This window comes from Haemaphysalis longicornis, unplaced genomic scaffold (genome assembly GCF_048455015.1).
Source record: "Haemaphysalis longicornis isolate Haplotype H1 unplaced genomic scaffold, Haemaphysalis longicornis Haplotype H1 scaffold_6, whole genome shotgun sequence".
Taxonomy (NCBI): domain Eukaryota; kingdom Metazoa; phylum Arthropoda; class Arachnida; order Ixodida; family Ixodidae; genus Haemaphysalis; species Haemaphysalis longicornis.
This window is the reverse complement of record NW_027526407.1, coordinates 3,428,501-3,433,751: the sequence shown is the minus strand read 5'-3', so window position 1 is coordinate 3,433,751 and position 5,251 is coordinate 3,428,501. Positions and strand designations below refer to the sequence as shown.

The window sequence follows — 5,251 nt, the reverse complement described above, 5'->3', positions numbered from 1 at the left end:
ATAGGGAGCTAAAGAGGGTTCAACGCTGGTCGACCACTCTGGACATGTCGTAGACACTCGAGTCACGACCCGGGGGTTAAAAAGAAGGTCCCCTTCACCCCGAGTAGTCCGAATGGCGCTGGCTGCCACCCCCAAGCACAGGAAACAAAAATACCTAACATGAATAGCCCAGAAAGTGAAGGGGAAAATCGCCCCGCCGGTAGCGTAGTGGTTATCGCACCAGACCGGTATTCTGGAGGTCGTGGGTTCGGATCCCACCTGGCGGGCATTTTTTCTTCACTTTCTTTCTTTCTTTCCAAATTCTTAATCAGTTTCAATGATCTACCACATCCTCCCCTTTGCTTTCCGATGTTTTCTCGACTGCCAACCCTTATTTCTGTGTTATTTTCAACGAGCCCCTCATTTCCTATTCTGATTCGCTACATGCATAGCGAGGGCCTCTGTTCTGGCAGTCTTGGTGCCATAGGGAGCTAAAGAGGGTTCAACGCTGGTCGACCACTCTGGAAATGTCGTAGACACTCGAGTCACGATCCGGGGGTTAAAAAGAAGGTCCCCTTCACCCCGAGTAGTCCGAATGGCGCTGGCTGCCACCCCCAAGCACTGGAACCAAAAATACCTAACATATATAGCCCAGAAAGTGAAGGGGAAAATCGCCCCGCCGGTAGCGTAGTGGTACCTCACCAGACCGGTATTCTGGATCGTGGGTTCGGATCCCACCTGGCGAGCATTTTTTCTTCACTTTCTTTCTTTCTTTCCAAATTCTTAATCTGTTTCAATGATCTACCACATCCTCCCTTTTGCTTTCCCAGGTTTTCTCGACTGCCAACCCTTATTTCTGTGTTATTTTCAACGAGCCCCTCATTTCCTATTCTGATTCGCTACATGCATAGCGAGGGCCTCTGTTCTGGCAGTCTTGGTGCCATAGGGAGCTAAAGAGGGTTCAACGCTGGTCGACCACTCTGGACATGTCGTAGACACTCGAGTCACGACGCGGGGGTTAAAAAGAAGGTCCCCTTCACCCCGAGTAGTCCGAATGGCGCTGGCTGCCACCCCCAAGCACAGGAAACAAAAATACCTAACATATATAGCCCAGAAAGTGAAGGGGAAAATCGCCCTGCCGGTAGCGTAGTGGTATCGCACCAGACCGGTATTCTGGAGGTCGTGGGTTCGGATCCCACCTGGCGGGCATTTTTTCTTCACTTTCTTTCTTTCCAAATTCTTAATCTGTTTCAATGATCTACCACATCCTCCCCTTTGCTTTCCGAGGTTTTCTCGACTGCCAACCCTTATACTCCGCATCTGTGCCGAATGTTTCTGGCATACTTCAAAAGCATCGCAACATATTAAGTCAAAGTCCTCGACTAGCATCTATATTTTCCGAACAACCACGTGTTGTCTACAGGGGAAACAAAAACCTGCGCGACATTCTGACATCTTCGAGGCTCAGCCATTCGCGAGTGACCGGTTCAAGGCCCTGAAACAATCCCCGTTGTCAGGTATGCCCCGACATGACGAGAAGAAAAACAGCCTCTAGCACCGCCTCGCACTTCTCTGTAAACCTGAAGGGAAATTTTAACTGTGACAGCGCCAACGTAGTTCACCTGCTCAAGTGCAATACCTGCCAGCTGCAATATATTGGCCAGACCGCGAACGCTTTTAGATTAAGGTTCAACAATCATAGGGCACACGCCAAGTCTCTTCCTAACCTTCCTTTGTCCCGTCACGTCGGAATCTCGGGTCATTCATTTATTAATTTGAAAGTAACAATAATTGGACCCAATTTCAATAGCAACCACGCACGCGAAGTTCGCGAATCATATCTCATATTTAAGTTCAAAACCGCATCATCTGGGTTGAACGAAGGCGTGGGCGCGCTGACATGTTTGCCAAGTAATTACTCGGCTGTCTTCCATTCGCTTCTTGCGTGACTAATTCTCTTTTTAGGCATACCAGCGCCGGCTTCATCCCTCCAGGTTCATTCACTTAGCCCCTTAGCGCCGTCTTAGCCACTTAGCGCCTGCTTCACGTGACACATTCCTAAGCCGAAAAGCGCGGGTGTGCTGACGCGTGTTATCCCAGTTCCTTATCTCGTTCTGCCTGCTTTATTTCTTTCCCTTCACCCCCCCACCCGCTTCTTCTGTTGACACATTCCGAAGCCTGACACATTCCTAAGACGAAAAGCGAGAGCGTGCGGACGCCCGTTCCCCAGTTCCTTATCTCGTTCTGCCGCCTTTTTTTTTATTTCTCTTCCGCCCCCCCCCTCCTGCTTCTTCTGTTAATCCCTATGAGGAGTTGCGCCAATTTATCTCCTTCCTAGACGTCCCTTTGCATTTTTCTTTTCTCTTTGTGTTGTACCACCTGCCAATAATTATTTCTAAACAGGCCGCATTGTAGCGCACCTTTTCTCCCAAAAAAGAGGGGGGGCAGTGCATTCCTTGTCATGTGTATGTCTCCCGTTTTTTCTTGTTTTGCTGAATAATGGCGTATGATTTCTCTTAAAGAGGGCGCACTGTAGCGCATCTTCCTCTCTCTACACGCACCTATAAAAGCGTGGTGCAGTGTACTGTAAATGCTACTCCGATGAAAACTGGACCTCCAGTCGAAACGTTAGTAAACATGTTTGTTTTTGTTTTTTGAGACGTGCGTCGGACTCTACTTTTTGATATTTCTTCTGGACCTTCGAAAACTTCTATTCTTCGACCGTTTATATATATACCAACATATATGTATATATATATATATATATATACATATATATATATATATACATATATATATATATATATATATATATATATATATATATATATATTTGGCAGCCAAGAAAACCTCGGAAAGCAAAGGGGGGGTTGTGGTGGGTCATTGAAACAGATAAAGAATTTGGAAAGAAAGAAAGAAAGCGGAGAAAAAATTCCCGTCAGGTGGGATCCGAACCCACGACATCCAGAATACCGGTCTGGTGCGATAACCACTGCGCTACCGGCGGAGCGATTCCCCCCTCCTCGCCCCCCGCTTTCTGGGGTATTTATGTCAATGTAATTTTTTCCAGTGCTTGGGGGTGGTAGCCAGCGCCACTCTGACTTCTCGGGGTGAAGGGGACCTTCTTTTTAATCCCCGCGCCGTGACTCGAGTGTCTACGACATGTAGAGAGTGGTCAACCAGCGTTAAACCCTCTTAAGCTCCATATTGCACCAAGACTGCCAGAACAGAGGCCCTCGCTATGCATGTAGCGAATCAGAGTAGAAAATGAGGGGCTAGTAGAAATAACACTGAAATAAGGATTGGCAGCCAAGAAAACCTCTGAAAGCAAAGGGGAGGTTGTGGTGGGTGATTGAAACAGATAAAGAATTTGGAAAGAAAGAAGGCGGAGAAAAAATGCCCGCCAGGTGGGATTCGAACCCACGACCTCCAGAATACAGGTCTGGTGCGATAACCACTACGCCACCAGCGGGGCGATTTCCCCCCCTGCTTTCTGGGGTACTTATGTCAATGTAATTTTTTCCTGTGCTTGGGGGTGGTAGCCAGCGCCACTATGACTTCTCAGGGTGAAGGGGACCTTCTTTTTATTCCCCGCGCCGTGCCTCGAGTGTCTACGACATGTAGAGAGTGGTCAACCAGCGTTAAACCCTCTTAAGCTCCCTATGGCACCAAGAGTGCCAGAACAGAGGCCCTCGCTATGCATGTATTGAATCAGAATAGGAAATGAGGAAATACAAAATAGGAAACAGAAATAACCCAGAAAGCGGGGGGAAAATCGCCGCGCCGGTAGCGTAGTGGTTATGGCACCAGACCGGTATTCTGGAGGTCGTGGGTTCGGATCTCACCTGGCGGGCATTTTTTCCCCGCTTTCTTTCTTTCTTTCCACATTCTTTATCTGTTTCAATGACCCACCACAACCTCGCCTTTGCTTTCCGAGGTTTCTTGGCTGCCAACCCTTATTTCTGTGATATATATATATATATATATATATAGTAAGCAAATGAGGGGCTTGGTGAGGAAATACAGAAATATAGGTCGGCAGTCTACAACACTAAAGAGGCATAGGTGTGTGGTTAGGCTCTCTTTTTACTACGGTAATGAAGTTAACATTTTTTTAAACATACGGAAGAAAGAAAGAAAGAAAAACACGCGCCCCGAGTGGGGACCGAACCCACGCCTTTCGATTAGATCTCGAATGCCTTACCCATTCGGCAATCTGGGTGACTGTGTTCTCCTTCACTTTCTGAGCTATTTATATTTACTAGAAGTGTATCTGACGCTTGAGGGTGGTATACCAGCGCCACTCTGACTACACGGGGAGAAGGGGACCTTCTTTTCAACCTCCGGGCGTGACTCGAACGTCTACAGCCTGTCATGAGCAGGTAACTGGCGGGAAGCCCTCTTATGCTACCTAGGCATCAAGGCTGCCAGAACATCAAGGCTGCCAGTCAGAGTGGCGCTGGCTACCACCCTCAAGCGTCAGACACACTCCTAGTAAATATAAATTGCCCAGAAAGTGAAGGAGAACACAGTCGCCCAGATTGCAGAATTGGTAAGGCATTCGAAATCTAATCGAAAGGAGTGGGTTCGGGCCCCATTCTGGTTGCGTGTTTTTCTTTCTTTCTTTCTTGCGTATATTTAAAAACATGTTAACTTCATTACCCGAACTAGAAAAAGAGCCTAACCACACCCCTATGCCTCCTTTGGCGTTGTAGACTGCCGACCTATATTTCTGCATTTCCTCAACGAGCCCCTCATTTCCTTACTATATTATCCTGCGTAAGCCTAGCGAGGTTCTGGGTGCTGGCAGCCTTGATGCCTAGGTAGCATAAGAGGGCTTCCCGCCAGTTACCCGCTCATGACACACTGTAGACGTTCGAGTCACGCCCCGGGGGTTGAAAAGCAGGTCCCCTTCTCCCCGTGTAGTCAGAGTGGCGCTGGCTACCACCCTCAGGCGTCCGATACACTTCTAGTATATATAAATAGCCCAGAAAGTGATGGAGAACGCAGTCGCCCAGATTGCGGAATTGGTAAGACATTCGAGATCTAATCAAAAGGCGTGGGTTCGGTCCCCAATCTGGGCGCCTGTTTTTCTTTCTTTCTTCCGTATATTTAAAAAATGTTAACTTCATACCGTAGTAAAAAGATGAGCCTAACCACACCCCTATGCCTCCTTTGGCGTTGTAGACTGCTGAACTATATTTATCTCTCTCTCTCAATATATATATATATATATATATATATATATATATATATATATATATATATATAT

General features: G+C 47.2%; 1 non-coding gene across 1 annotated transcript; it reads right to left on the bottom strand.

The window, feature by feature from the left end:
* Window positions 1-3,378: 3,378 nt before the first annotated feature.
* Trnat-ugu (transfer RNA threonine (anticodon UGU)) lies at window positions 3,379-3,451 on the bottom strand. The gene has a single exon. It is a non-coding gene; the product is annotated as a tRNA-Thr (tRNA).
* Window positions 3,452-5,251: the final 1,800 nt, after the last annotated feature.